This window comes from Nilaparvata lugens, chromosome 1 (genome assembly GCF_014356525.2).
Source record: "Nilaparvata lugens isolate BPH chromosome 1, ASM1435652v1, whole genome shotgun sequence".
NCBI classification, from domain to species: Eukaryota; Metazoa; Arthropoda; class Insecta; order Hemiptera; family Delphacidae; genus Nilaparvata; species Nilaparvata lugens.
Window position 1 is genome coordinate 34,421,819 of NC_052504.1, and position 15,656 is coordinate 34,437,474.

Below are 15,656 nucleotides of genomic sequence, written 5' to 3' on the forward strand. Positions count from 1 at the left end.
CATTGAGACAGTCTGCGCCAGGTTGAGCATAGTGGTTTTCCTGCTGAGAGGTCTTGAAATAATACAGGCCACCTCATTATCTTGAAATGTGTTGTTTTGGCTTTTTTTAGTGCGTGATTTTATATGGCCTCCCCCTCTGGGGTGGAGCCACAGATGTCGCCCGAGTCCTTTGTCTCCAGAAGAGGGCCCTGAGGATTATTTGTGGGGCTGGTAAATTAGCACACTGGATAGCACACTCAGCAATTGGACAGATCATGTACCGGTACAAAACATTTGTGGAAAATTGAGTTCAGGGATTTTTGCACTTGGGCGGCTAGCACCAATTTTTAATCCAATAACCTTAAAATCGGTGTATTTTGCGAAAATCCGTTCACATATTTCTTATGGTACTGAGGTATACGGAGGAACCAGTGGCACAAATCTGAACAAATTACTACACCTTCAAAAAGAAGCAGTGAGGAGAATTTCTAACTTAAACAGTGGATTTCCAAGACAACGGGACGTATATAATTACAATACTAAAAACAGTGTTAATGAAGGAAGCTCCCGCTGTGGGTTGGGGGAGTTTCGAGTCATTGTACTCAAGAATTTGTTGAAAACCAGAATACACCCACAGTATCCCTTCTTGTTGTAGGAGGCAACTAAAAGGGACACCCTTTCCAAAACCCTTCTTCTCCTTCATATTATGCTTTGGAACTTTTCATTTCTAGAATGACACTTTTCCATTGACATAGCTTTGTGCTATTCTTTATTCCTTTTTCTATCTGTCGGCCTTCCTTGGTCAACTTCTTCTTAGGCCAATCCTAGGTGTTATGTGGACCTTGCTGATGGGTGGTACTTTTATATGGTGTCTCTAAACCTAAAACTTTTACCTAAAACCTAGACCTTTTAGCTCCGCAGTGCAGGCTGGATGCTTGGCTGAATCGGACTAGGCGCTGAGACAGCAAATAATAGCAGCGTTGGTGGGAATGCGAGCGGCCGCAGTAACATCTTCCACCCAGCAATGGTCGACGTAGTTCCGCCTGGTGGACAGACGAAAGATCAATCCAGTCGGTTATTCGATCCCTTCAGCCAGGCTCAGCCAAGCAGCCGAGACAATTAATAGAACAATGGTGTGACGGTCTTATTCGCGTTCATCAGCAGTTTTCTTTCTCACGATTATTTTGATGTTTGTGCTACCTATAATCAATAATAACTCCAGTCACCAGTAAAAAGTTTCAAGAAACGTGGTGTACTACCATATTAATGACTTTTCATGATGATTTTTAATTATTTAAAAACATTGTTGACATTCTGAGCCTTCAGGCTAAACTTGGGGTCGCTGAGAACGAATCTGTAATCAGAATTTCTCTATCACGAAAAAGACCCAGCTGTTGATCTTCTGGCAACCGTTAATAGTCATCCTGCAATGCGATCGAAACACTTCCAAGCCAGACAACCATCTCAAATGACAACAATGCCAAGCTGTGAGAAACCATCCTGCACTGCAGCGCTAGGTTAACGGTGCCTGCAGGATACCAGGCGCCTTGCCTGGACATGCAGGGCTCTGTCTGAGTTGACTCCACTTCCCTAGCTGTTCGTGGGAACCACATGAACAAACCAAACCCCAAGGCAACTCCAGAAGTTGCCTTGCCTTCAAACTCACGGGATCTGCCCCATTGGGGCAGATTCCTTAATCTGAATTGGGTGCTTCAGGAACACAGGAGGTTCCATTGCACTCTTATGTAGATACTATCAACATTGAGAAGGCTTCTACTGATCACGACATGTATGATGTAAGCTCAATCACATCATCCCAACTGGAGAGGAAGGATGAGCTTCTCAGACAACTGCTCAAAGAAGGACGGCCATTCAGGCTAAACTTCTTGGGAGAGATGAGGCTATTGACCCTGAAGAGTTTTGGAGGAGCAAAACGAAAAAACCCAAGAGACCAGAGATGGGAGAAACTCCAGGCACAAAATGTGGGTCATGATGCTGAGTCAAGGGTAGCCAGGCGTCCTAGACGCAACTTGGCGACCCCTTATTCCTCAGAAGAAGGACCTTCAAAGAAGTAAAACTCACATAGGTCACGAGGACCAATCAGTCTGAAGAGACTGCCAAGCATCACACTGGATTGCGACAATCAACCAGGTGATGAATGGGATGTTAGTTAGCAGCCAGGTGATGAATGGGATGTTAGCAAGGGATAAACTCCTGGTTCTTGTAAAGGACACAGGTATTGGTTTGCCCAACTAACATACTACTTGGGAACACAATAAGCTTCGGTTGATGTGAGAGGTTCTTTGGATCTTTGAATCCGTCCCTTCAAAAAATAAAATAATAATATTAATTGAGGAACATAAAACAGAAAAATTCAAACAAAGCCCATCTTATATAGAAATAAAATTTATGGGTATTAGTGATATTAGAGATGAAAAGTATTATAACAGATTTTAAAATAAACTTGACAAGTAGGCTACCTGATAGAATTAGTTTGTTATAATATTATAATGATTTTTATAATGCTAGATGGTGATTGTATTTTATTATATATTTTTTTATTTTCAATGAAGCATTGATATAAATAATTAATGTATGTATTGAATAAAGTGATTAATTGATTGACAATGGCAGTACAGAAAGATAGCAGAACAACGTTGCCAATTCTCTGTCTAGCTGATACAGGTTTATTGACAATATTAAATGTTCATTCTCCTTTAAAATGATCAATTATATTTTATTAAGCAAGAAATTATACTTTTTCATAATTTCCTAATTAATTTTCATAATTAAGATAAAATATTTTTTAAATTAACTATCAATTCTACATTTTTAAAAAAAGCAACAGGCCCCTGGTAACAGAGCAAAGCGAGAAAGAGATAGCGCTATCCGCTTTGTTGAATAATAGACAAGGATAGCAATACCATTGCTAAACAAACCATGCCATTATAACGTGGACTTCGCTATAGTGAGGACCACGTTATAATGGCAGTGTGAGAAGATAGGAGAAAAGGGTTGCCATATCTCAGCCTTGCCACGCAAACAGCTAATACTGCTATATCTGATCAATTCAACTGTTAATTATTGTTGAAAACAGTAAATCATATTTTATTTGTCAAGAAAAAATATTTTTTCAATATGTGATAATAAATTTTTATAATTGAAATTAAAAATTTGTCAATTAGTTGAATTTCTACATTGTTGATAAACGATGTGGCACATCGCAATGCGTGAAAGAGATAGCGCCATCTGCTTTGTTGAACGATAGACAAGGAACTGGTGAGAGAAACCCATTATCTGCGCATGTGTATTACGGTGCTGTGTTAGGTCAAGATGGCTTTTTGTGATTGCCTCATGGCCTACTTAGCTTCTTTGTTCTTTCTTTTTTTCTGTGTTCTGTGAATGTTTGCATTTGCATTTTGCAACGCTGATTTTTATTATAGTGGAAGTGGTTTGTGCCTTGTGGATTTATAATTTCTTGGAATTATAGAATTCATATTCATGATAAATACTACATAATAAAACAAAATAAACAAAATACATGGTGTGGAATTTTTGATTTGATGCATGCTTGCATCCTTGGCACCTTGTAGCTATTTATTGGAAAGCTGACATCGATGCTCATAGTCTGCTTACTCTACGTTGTAACTTATGTGTTAGAAGTTTAGCTAGATTTGTTCTTTAGTGTTTTTAAATTTCTTTATCTGTAAAATCCATGTTTCCATGAAAAGCAATGTAAGCTCAACTAAGAAATGTTTTTGTGATTTTTTGTTAGGCTATAAAATAGGTTTGGAAAACGAAATCAAAGTTAGGTAAGTACAAACCTGTAACAACTTTTATCTTTTAGACCTTGTAATGGTTTTTCTTGTTAAGTTGCTATTTCTATGAGTTATGTGCCATCTCATTGAATGTTTATAAGTTATGTGCAAGTGCACGCTTGGTTAAGGCTGTGCAAAGGCTAAAAATTTTCCTCCACCTACTGTCTAAAGTACTTACTTTACTCCCTAAAACATAATACTAAAGTGTCACTTTTTCACTCTCGGTAGTAAAAAACAGAAAAACTCCCTAGGGAGGAAAAGTGACCCCATTTAAATAACATGGGAAGCATCTCTATTTTGAAACTTACATTGTAATAGGGTAGAAGGTCTAAGCTCAGATGAGAAAGCATAATAGAGGTGTCTGTCATTGAGTCAACTGAATTCAATACCACAACCAGAAATTTGATCAACTCATGAAATATATGTTTGTATGATATTATATTCTTAATATTAGTAGACGATAAAAATTTATACAATTTTAAAAATATTATATTCTATTCAAAATACCAGCCAACATAATATTTTTGATCTGCAATTCAAATCTGAACCGCGTGATCTGGAGTCAGCCATTTTTGGTTGACGCCCAGCTGATATAATTGTTACAACTTTTGCCGATAGATAGTGCAATCGGCAGTGCCAATCATACGACCGGTTTTTGGGTTTCAGATTTTAGGTTATGTTGTTAGGAAACATTGTCACCAATACGTAAGTTATTAAAATGATATTATTTGCAGTTTCTATAAAAAAAATGTAGATTGAGGAAAAATGTTGTGTACATCACGAGCGAAAAATACGTTTTCTCCCTCAGGAAAATTGTTGCTCTCGGCTTCGCCTCGGGCTTCAAACTTTTTCCCACAGGGAGAAATAGTATATTTCGCACCTAGAGCAGAAAATGAGATTTTTCCAGCTCGAAATCGGTTTTCAAGTCCGAGCCCGTAGGCCGAGGACTAGAAAAGATTGAGAGCTGGAAAAACATTTTTGCCCGTGGTGCGAACGATATTTTTCGCCACACTACAGGTATTGCTGACAAAATAAATAAAGAATACTCGTTAAGCTATCGTACCTATCTCTTGATTTTAGTGGTAGAAGATTTGCAGTCAGGATTTCAGATTCTTTTAAAATTTCACTTGGAATACCACAGTCATCTTCAAGCATTTTTGAAAATTCGGAATGCACTAATCAACAATAAATAATTGAATAAAACTGGTTGCGAAACGAATTAGTTTGATTCGAAACTGGAACTGAAATCATGGCGACTTCAGCTGATGATGAAAGTGGACACTTGCCCGATCTAGCGGATGACTTATTAACTACTTCCATGAGCGGCTGGAAAGAGACAACTTTCTGGCCTAGACCGGAAAAGAAACCCTTTTCTGACGTCGTCTGCAAACAAGGTCTTTCAGATCTACGTAGAGACTGGAAAACAGCTGCTTTCTGTGCAGTGTGGCGAAAAAGTCGTACTTTTCACTCTAGATATACAAATAACTATTTTACTCGTGATATTTTTTTTAAGTTTTTTGATCATTTCATTTGTTATTATCAAAATGAAAAAGTTTTCTGATTATTACTTTTTGAGATATGAGCGCGTAAAGTTTAAATTCTTGGGACAGAACATTTCAAATTTGGTAAGAGATAAATCCATGAGATTTAGAGGATAGATCTTCATGGTATTGTTGATCGGCTAAGTGCACGTCCAGTGCCAACATACCTGTCATAAAATTTTTGGTTTGGATCGATTTAGTACCTATATGTTATTTTGAGCACAAAATCACAAAAATTAAACGGCGGTCACTATAGTTTTTAAAATAAACTAAGTTTAAAGTAGCACAACTTTACATGCATTTAACCTATAAGTAGCAAACATAAGTAGTAGCTAAGGTTAGGGAAAGCTTTAGGTTAGGAAAGCTTGGGTTAGGAAAACTCAGATTAGGAATATCATAATTTGATGACAGGTATGTTGGCACTGGACGTGCACTTACACCTTGTTGATCTAGTAAAACAATTTTTTTTTGAAAATATCAATTTTTAAGACAGTTAGGCTATCCAATTTACTAAAAATAACTTTTTGTTGAGTTATTTTTGGTAAATTGAATAACTTTTCCAAAAATTGATATTTTCAGAAAATTTTTGTTTTACTAGATCATCAATGCCATGAACAGAAGAATCCATCCTCTAAATCTCATGTATTTATATTGTACCGAATTTGAAATGTTCTGTCCCAAAAATTCAAACTTCAGTCGCTCATATCTCAAAAAGTAATGATCGGAAAAAAATGTTTTCCTGAGAAAACTTTTTTATTTTGATAGCCTGATGATATACAAATCGAAAAACTTAGGTTAAATGTTTTCATCCCACTGGAAACGCGGTCGCGTCGAGGTCGTCATTCCTCCACAGAGTAAAGTGGCCTGGTTGTCAGGTAGCTCTTCAGGGCTACATATAATTTTTCCTGTTCCTCTATGTCGTATGGTAGCTGGAACTTTGTCAAGTGAATATATTGTTGCTCAAGAATTTAGGCCCATTTCTGGCTAAAGTTGACCTTAGCCAGGTCAACCAGGTCCAGGGTAACCTTGTTGCTAACTTGGTTGGCCACTGTTTCCCACAGACGTTCAACCGGCTTTTGCCAACTTCTTTGCCCGATCAGCTCTGCTGTAGCGTTTACACTCAACATGTACAGAAAATGAGCGATCTCTTCTATTTTATTGAAGTATATGAACTATGTAACAAACCTGGAAGAGCCTGGTTGTGAATAAAGAAGGCTTATATATAATCAAACATTAAAGTTGAGAGCATATATTCCATTTTTTTAACAGGTCTATGCTTAAGAACAGGTTTATGAAAAAGTGTTAAATTACAGGTTTACGGTACTGTTTACACTAACTTTTAATGTTGTTATAGAAGAATAACATTTAATAGAAGGACAAGAAGCAACCTTTCCCTATAAAAGCATTTATCCAAACTCACGAAACTAACTCACAGAAAATTATTAGTAATAACTTAATAAATTTTTTCGGCAGTGGGTAAAAACTTGGCAGATTCCATCGTAGCACCGGGGGTGCCAGAGATAATAGATCAGGATCATGCTGTTGAAACTGTCTTTGAGTTGCAGCAAGTCTCTAGACAAGGACTGATTGACACAATCAAGAGCCTTAAAGGTCGATCTGCCCCTGGCTGTGATGGGATCCCAACTAGAGTTTTCAAAGAAAATATAGACTTTCTAATACTCCCTATTCAGCACATAATCAATCTTAGCATTGAGATGGGTCATTTCCCAAGTGCCTTCAAAACGGCTTAGGTGATCCCAATCCATAAATCATGGCCAAAAATGCATTCTCCAACTTCAGACCAATTTCTCTGCTTGTAACAATGCCTAAAATCATTAAAAAATGTGTTAGGAAACAATTATTCAAGCACATCTCCATGAATAATTTAATTTCTGTAAACCAATATTGGTTTCAAGAATCCAGGAATACTTCCGATGCTCTTTTCGACTTGACCCGGTTTATATAAAATAATATAAAAATAAAAAATAAAATTTCAATTACATTTTTAGACTTGGCCAAGGCCTTTGATTCCGTTGATAGAGATAAACTAATTACCAAATTCTAGATGATTGGAATAAAGGATAATTCACTGGAATTGTTCAAAAGTTACTTCAATAATCGACAGCATTATGTTTCCATTGATGGCACAATCAGCGAAACAGAACCTGTTGAATATGGTGTGGTCCAAGGAAGTACCATTGGGCCATTACTATACCTTATTTATATAAATGATCTTTCAAGTTACAAATTAATGGAAAACGATATTATTCTTATTATCCTTATTCGCGGACGACACAGTATTTGTGTCAACTGGAGGCACTTGGGAGAAGACCTATTGCAGTGCATCAATAGACCTTGCCAAAATAAAGGCTTCCACAGACAGAAGCGACACAGGCTCGGGACAAACCGTGCGATATTGAGCTCGGGAAAATATCGCTAGTTTACCGAACTGAACATTCACACACGCGCTGCACGCAGACGCTCGGAATTCGGTAAAACCATCTATTAGTAATTATTCCAAATTAGATGTTTCTAATCAGTGCAGTGCAGTGTTCCAGGTTGATTAAAATTCTATTTTAGAAAATAAGTTTTTCCAATGGTTATGTGAAAAACCTTGTGTGTTGTCTGATGAAACTAATCCTGTTAGCCAAAGGCCTGAAGTATACAATTTTATTTATCTACGGGTATATCGAAAAGTTCCTATTTCAGTTTTACAATCAAAATCAAAATGACTACCATTTCCAAACCGAATCTCAAAACTGTACTATTTGACCAGCAAAAGAAAGTCCCTGGAGGACTGGAGCAATAATCAGCTGGACTAGCTATTTCATTATTTGCTAAAAACATTGGTCATGAAATAAGAAGTATTTCCAATCTATTAAAAAATATGGAATTAAAATTTGTATTTTCATCGAAATCCCGTAATTTTTTATTTACTACTTTGCTGTTCAATAACTACTAAACGGAATTGATTTTCTTTTGCCATGCATATTCCTTGATGCTTCTTTAAACCGATTTTTTTTTCAAAAAAAAATCTGATAATGTGTAATTTCTTGGTTCAAGTTCGTGAATTTCAATTATAAAACATGAAAAGTTACTTACAATGGCTCATCATGTTCGTCCTCGTCCATAGCGAGCGACAAAAACAATGCTTCTTCTTGTAAACACCGATCCATATTTAAAAAAATTGAACTAAATTATTAGCTACTAACTACACTGCATTCATGTGCGATAAGAAAGGTGTGCACTACTGATTCCCGCCTTGATTTCCGAGTGGTCTACCGAACAGATTCGGTAGACCGAATTACCGACGCGATCTACCGCTTGCGATAATATCGCTTTCCTCTGTATATCGCTGCTGTGTGCACGTTCTCATTTACCGCTATGTAATAACATATCGTACCGAATCGTCCCGAGCCCTGTATCGCGTCTGTCTGTGAATGCCTTAAAGAATTGGTTCGACCACAACTGTCACCAAAACTAAATTAATGCTAATTTTAACAAGAGACCAGGCTGATCCTGGCCCAATAATATTAAAAATGCACTCTTGTGGAAACGCAAAGATGCAGGATTGTCACTGCAGTACTCTTGAACGAGTTGATGGCTACAGATACTTGGGTGTAATAATAATTGATTACAAGTTGAGTTGGGGGCAACATGTTCAGTGTGTCAGAAGTAGGCTCAGGAAATTATTATTTGCCTTCTCTGAGCTTAGCCAGGTGATGGGTGTGGATCAGTGCAGGAAAGTATATTTCGCCTATGCTCAGTCGCTGATCTAGTATGGTATCCTGGCTTCTGTGTGGGGGGGGGTGTGTTTCCTCTACACTCTTGGTACCACTGGCAGACACACAGAGGACAATTATTAAAACAATCTTGTAAAAGGCCATAGATATCCGACTAGCTTGCTTTTTTCAGAATTCCCGGTTCTAAATATCAGACAGATCTTCATCAAAACATTATTAATTCACTTGAAAAAATACAAAACCCAAATCAGATCTTAGGTGAAACAAATTTAAATTTCCGGTATGAAACTCGCCACAGGACCAACTATAATTATGATATTCCACAACTGACACATGGGTCAGAGCTGTCAAATTCATTTTACCTGGCTCGCATTTTATATAGAAACTTGCCGAATGAAATAAGAGAGGCGGAAGTGTATAGTCTAGCCGTGTACCGAAGAGGTGTGGATAGGTGGCTGTATCACATTGGCTGGGAGGCAACCGAAGCTCTGCTCCGCTCACGTTATATCCGATAACTATCAGAAAGCCAGAACTATCAAAGGATTTATCATATTGTTTTTTTCCTCTATCAATTCATTACATTATAAAATAAATACAGCATTGCAGGATAGTTAATACTATTATTATTTTTCATAATATAAATTACATTTTAGTATTATTTGAATTTGTATTTAATCCATGTCTATCATTATTTTATTCTGAAGCTTATCTTTTTCTATTATAATTATTTTATGTTGTGTTGTCTATGAAACTCTCCTCCACACGCAGACGTTCCGTCTTTGTGGAGGAATACCGTAATATTGAGTTTTCTTTCATGTTTCACTGTAGATACTTGAAGGAATAAAAACTATTTGAATTTGAAAGAACAATTAACCGCCTTCACTTGAGAAGTTGATGAAATAGGTAACTACTTCAAATAAAAAAATTCCAACAAATTGTACAAGCTCAATAAAGAGCAAATTCCCATTTTATTTTAGTCAATACTTAATTATTACTCAGCATACAAACACATTTTATTGTGTTTTGAGATTCTGGTTTACTAATACTGTGATAAGTGAAAAGGCCTGATTTCATAAAATAACCTGGGTTTGAGCGACAGTAGATTCTAAACCATTAAATAATTAAAACAGAACCATTTTAAAATCATCCTACTAGATAACTGCCTCTCAATCATACAATTCACAAATCAAGTTTTCGTTTATGGTGAAATGAGGCCTGAAAATGCTTCAAAGCATATTCAAATTTTACAAATTTCTGGGGGTTCCCTGGACCCCATTTTCTGAAGGATTGAATACCCCACAAACCCCCGTACAATTAAGCCTACCCAAAGGTTTTGATAAGTCGGCGCCCATGAGTACTACGACACTATTCAAATACTGACTGTGAACTGTGTTGTCAACTTCCCCACAGATGATGATCCAACATAGTTGCCAATATGAGGCTCCTCCCACAGAAAATCAAAACTGTTTGATCTCATATCAACCGATTGCTACAACTATCAACCTGCCCACATACGAACAACATCTCCTCCAACACAGCAAGTTGGCAACTAGGTTGGCAACCAAGTTGTTCGTTCGTCTATTATAGGCCCCTTTGGTTTAATTTATTTTGTTTAGGCAACAACTTTTGAGGCTACTTGTATATCAAAAATATTTATTTTCATCCAACATAAGTTTTAATATTCCATGAATAAAAGTCTATGTCTTGGAAGAAAATGAACTATTATTTACTAGTAAGGTGTACGTTATAATAGCTGTAAAGGAGATAGAAGAACAGTGTTGCCGATTATCTTCCTTGTTACTGCATTCTATACAAGATATCTAATACTGGTATGATTTACATTATCTGTTCATTCTTATTATTTTATTCGTGAAGGAAAAATATTTTTAATGATTTAATAATGAATTTTCATAAGAGATTTAAATATTTTATCAATTATATTTCTACATTGTTGAAAAACAGTTTGGCAACGTTGCAGAGGTAGAAAAGGATAGCACTATTTGTTTTGTTGAATGATAGACAAGGATACCAATATTAATCAAATACTGCCATTATTACATGAACCTCTATAATAACGCCCGTTTAGTAGGAACCTAACAGAACTCATGAATAAACTTAATTTATTTAGCGTATGGCGCTACGACACAAATCTTAATGTTATCTAACACAAGTCACACATATCAACAATGAAGTCATCTTAGTCAAGTTTTAAAAAAAGGTGGAACACAAATAAAAATAAATTTTTAAAAGTTATATACATATATCTAGTCGATTTAAATATGCCACTGCATCTGGTGTTGCTACCAGGAAGTCATCCAGCCTGCCCTCTTGTGCACTCTTCTACAATTTGTCTTATGGTTTGAACAGCGCCACATTCACAAAAAGGCGTTGGAGCCTTTCCCCACTTGTACGGAAAATATTATTATTATTGTGCGGTACATACATTGGCACATCTTCTCGACGTTTCGGAATATGCAAATGAATAAACTTATTTACCCCGTTTTCTCGCGGCATGCCATAGAAATTATGCGATGATTTTTGTTGACTTGGAAAATGAAGGTTTCGATTTAAATTGAAAATTTTTCTTCTTTCTCATACCCTCATGCCGTTAAGGTTCGGGCTCCTTCAACCATTCTCTAAACTATTCGATCCTGTGCCATTATTTTAACTTCAATCATTATCTTTCCTCTCCCAGCAGCTACACTCTCTACATACTGATTCCATTCCAGTCGAGGTTTCCCCTTCTTCGTCTTCCTTCCGGTCTTACCTCCATAACCAGCCTTGCCTTTCGTTAATTACTCATCCGAATTTACATAGTCATAACATCCTATTTCTGAGGAGGTAATTCTACTCTTGTGTTTTTCTATCATTGTGAGGCATTCTGTTCCATAGAGTAGAGCTGGCTTGAATATTGACATAGTAGTTCCCTGGCTTATTACTCGTTTTCCCAGGATTATTCTTCTAAGCTGGTAATACATTCACAAACGCCTTTTTGTGAATGTGGCGCTGTTCAAACCATAAGACAAATGAGGACAGGCTGGATGACTTCCTGGTAGCAACACCAGATGCAGTGGCATATTTAAATCGACTACAAATATTTATATAACTTTTGAAAAATTTATTTTTATTTGTGTTCCACCTTTTTTTAAAACTTGTTATTAAGATGACAGATAGACCCTGTTGTCTATCACTTCATCAACTTTCCCATCTGCAGAGATTAATGTAATCAAAGATATTCATAGTTGTTTTCCCTTTCCAATATTTTACCATCCCATCTACATCCAACTCCACATTTTCCTCATTCTTTGATACTATCATCACTTAATTCTTCTCAATGTTGACACCCATTACCTTATATCTTATCACACTACACCATTCTGTTACAGCATTTTGTAGATCACTTTGAGTGTTAGCTATTAGCAAGATATTGTCTTACATATCAGTGCTTGAACGTATACGAGGCGGAGGTTACGGTTTCCAATCTTGCTTCTAGTCGTTCTTCTCTTGCACATTTTTATTATTTGATCAATCAGTACTATGAATAGGAGTGGGCTTAGACTGCCTTCTTGTTTTACCCCCTTATCTATTTTAAATTCTCTAGATGTAGCACCTCCTATGCTCACTACCCCTCTCACATTACTGTACAGCTTTTAATTCTTTTGGTAAGTTCAGGTGTCACACTTGCTTCACTGAGAGCATCCCAAAAGTACTGTCTAGATACGGTGTCAAAAGCTGCTTTCAACCCTAAGAAGGCAATATATGTTTGACCAGCTCGGCTCAATCTCTCATACATGAGCGAAGCGAGCCTGCTGATCTTATTTCTGGATGAACCAGCCGGGGGTCCAGGAGTCGGAGCCCCCTGGCTAGAAGGATAAGGCGAGCGATGCGAGCCTGCCGGCTAGTCTCTTATAGATGTAAAACTCTACATTCTTAATAACTTGATTGTTTAAGTATTTTCAAGTTGAATATTTTGGTCACACTGCTATAGTGAGGTCTACTTATAATAACAGTGGAGAAAGATATGAGAACAGCGTTACCAATTCTCTGCCTTCACTGTCTTCTCATTAAAAATGATCAATTATATTTGATCCGACAAGAAAGTATCTTTTTCAATGATTAAATAATCATACATTTTTATAATTGAGATTGAATATTTAGTCAATTAAAAAATAAAGTTTTTAAAAAAATGAAGGGTGCTATAAGATTTTATTTTGTTTTATCATTTAGTCAATTAATTATATTATCATTGTTAAAACACGATCTGGCAACTTTTCAGAGCAACAAAAGGATAGCGCTATCTGCATTGTCGAATTATAGACAAGGATAACAACACCATTGTCAATCGGATTCTCCATTATAACGTGGACCTTACTATATAGCAATACAGGATATTTTTTTACATATATTTATTTTATTTCTTGTCAAAACTCAAACCTACACTCAAACACAACATTTGGAGAGCTTCTTGTCCTGTCGAGCCCTGCCGACATGTCTGGAAAAAACGCCTCATGTGTCTCGGCCCTTGAGGCTGTGCACCACGCTCTCGCAAACTTTTTCTGGTGGTATTTTGGATACTATCAAGCAAGTTTCCTAAATAGAAAACATTTTTCAGATGAAAAACTTTTTTTAACATTTTACTTTTTGTGATATGAGCGCCAAAAGTTGAAATCTTGGGGAAGATCTGTTGCCGAATCTTTAAACATAATATGTTTATGAATTTATATTATAAATTCATAATACATTTACAATTTTCAGGATACATTCTCCAAGATATAGTTTTCGTCTCATGACATATCTGATCTCTCAGAATATCAATTATAGGAAGATTCATACCAATTAAAAAATGTAAATTGAGTTGATTTTTAAAAATTGAATAAATTTCACTTGAATTGATATTTAGTGAAATCAAATATATCATGAGAAAAATAACACATTGGAGCACAACGTTCTTTGTCTAGACATATTATGATTATCATAAAATTGGTGACAAAATTCAATTTAATACATGAAGAGATTCTGAGACTGGCTGAAAAATTATTTTATCCTTTTTAGTCAGCAGAGAAACGTTGGCATTGAAAAGTTTTTTTAAAAATATATTGTCAATATCTATCATAACATCACCTTCACAACATTGAAAGTTTGTAGGTGAATGTTGAGATAGAAAGTGATGACTCACTGCTGCACTATTATATTTATTTAAAAGGAAATGACCTTTCAGCAATCTAATCTTTCTACCACTCCCCTTTTCAATTTAATTGAGCCGGTGAATTAAAAACTGATAAGGGTTTATTATTTGAAAAACAAGATAACAGTTACCAACGTTATTCCAGCGTCGAAAGAGATAAGAGTCTGTTTTGCCTGGATCTAACCCATTCCTGTCCAGTCCTTGTTGAATTGTGTAGTAGATTCAATAACTGTTCAATATTTTACAATTTTAGAGTTAATAGAAGAATTTTTCATTCTATTTTATATATATTAATCTTATTCCCACAATACTAATTGGTAATTCCCATTTACTTGCAGTAATTTCTAAAAATTTAATATAATATTAAGGATAAAACGGAATAACAAAGACTAGATGCAGTTTTGTAGAATTGTGTTTACTTTTGATTAATAATTTTCATCCAACCGATTTAATATCATTCTATTTTCTGTTTTCTATAGTCTAGATTTTTTTATTGATCTAAATTGAGACATTAATACAATCTTAGCTCTATTTTTCAAGATACGAAAAATATTTTTTGTAATTAATTAATTAATCATATATCTCTAGGGATATCTTTTTTAAGCTGTTACATTATGACGTTATGAACTATCAATATTGATAATAATCATTCGAAAGTATTCAATATTCAATATCCAAAGCTCTAGTCTCTATTGACCAGATTGTGATACTAGTAAGTGGTAAATTTAACTAAAATGCTGGAAACCGATGAAAAGGATCTACATTACGGGTTCTCTATTAGATGATGAGTTAAATTTAGCCACAAATTTCTAAACTGATGAAAAATATCGTACTATCGTTTTACCATTGATTACTTTTTGAAAAAGTCTCGTTAACCTGAAACTGCCTGGAGTGATATTAGGTGCTCATATCACACATCCCTTATGCAATCCTTCATGCAATATTTTTATACATTCATTTCATGTGCTGGTTTACAGCAAAAAAATGAAACATTTTGGTAGGGTAAATAGATAATCCTCTTCTTACTGCCTCCAGATTTCCTCCTCTCAGTTCTCTTATTATCAGTTTGTCACACTGTAACAACTTTGTTGATTTCATTATAAGTTATTTAATCCTAAATTACAATGCAATCCAACTGCTTGAACTAAATTATATTGTGTAAATCGTTCAAATAATGTGAACTAGCTATTTATTTCTATATTTTTAGAAATACTAATCAGTAAAAAAATAAAATTGGACTATTTCCCACACGAATTTAGATGGATAAACATTTTCAAAATAAGGTTAGATTGCACTTTGGTATCCAGTCCAAGAAATGTACAAATGGTGACTGAGGCACAATTGGACAAAAAACTGTTCCACCTTAGTCATTTTTTCCATGGTGAATTCT

At 35.6% G+C, this 15,656-nt stretch overlaps 1 protein-coding gene across 2 annotated transcripts in view; it reads left to right on the top strand.

Annotated features, from left to right (window-relative positions):
- The first annotated feature begins 3,304 nt into the window (after positions 1–3,304).
- Positions 3,305–15,656, top strand: part of LOC111048265 (piwi-like protein Ago3) — a 64,134-nt gene continuing 51,782 nt past the window's right edge. Inside the window, exon 1 of one of the 2 annotated variants that reach the window (XM_022334137.2) lies at positions 3,305–3,791. The gene's annotated coding sequence lies outside the window, so the exon portion shown is untranslated. Of the gene's footprint in view, positions 3,792–14,454; positions 14,584–15,656 lie in introns of those variants that run through there. The other variant, XM_039426805.1, reaches the window with a different exon arrangement.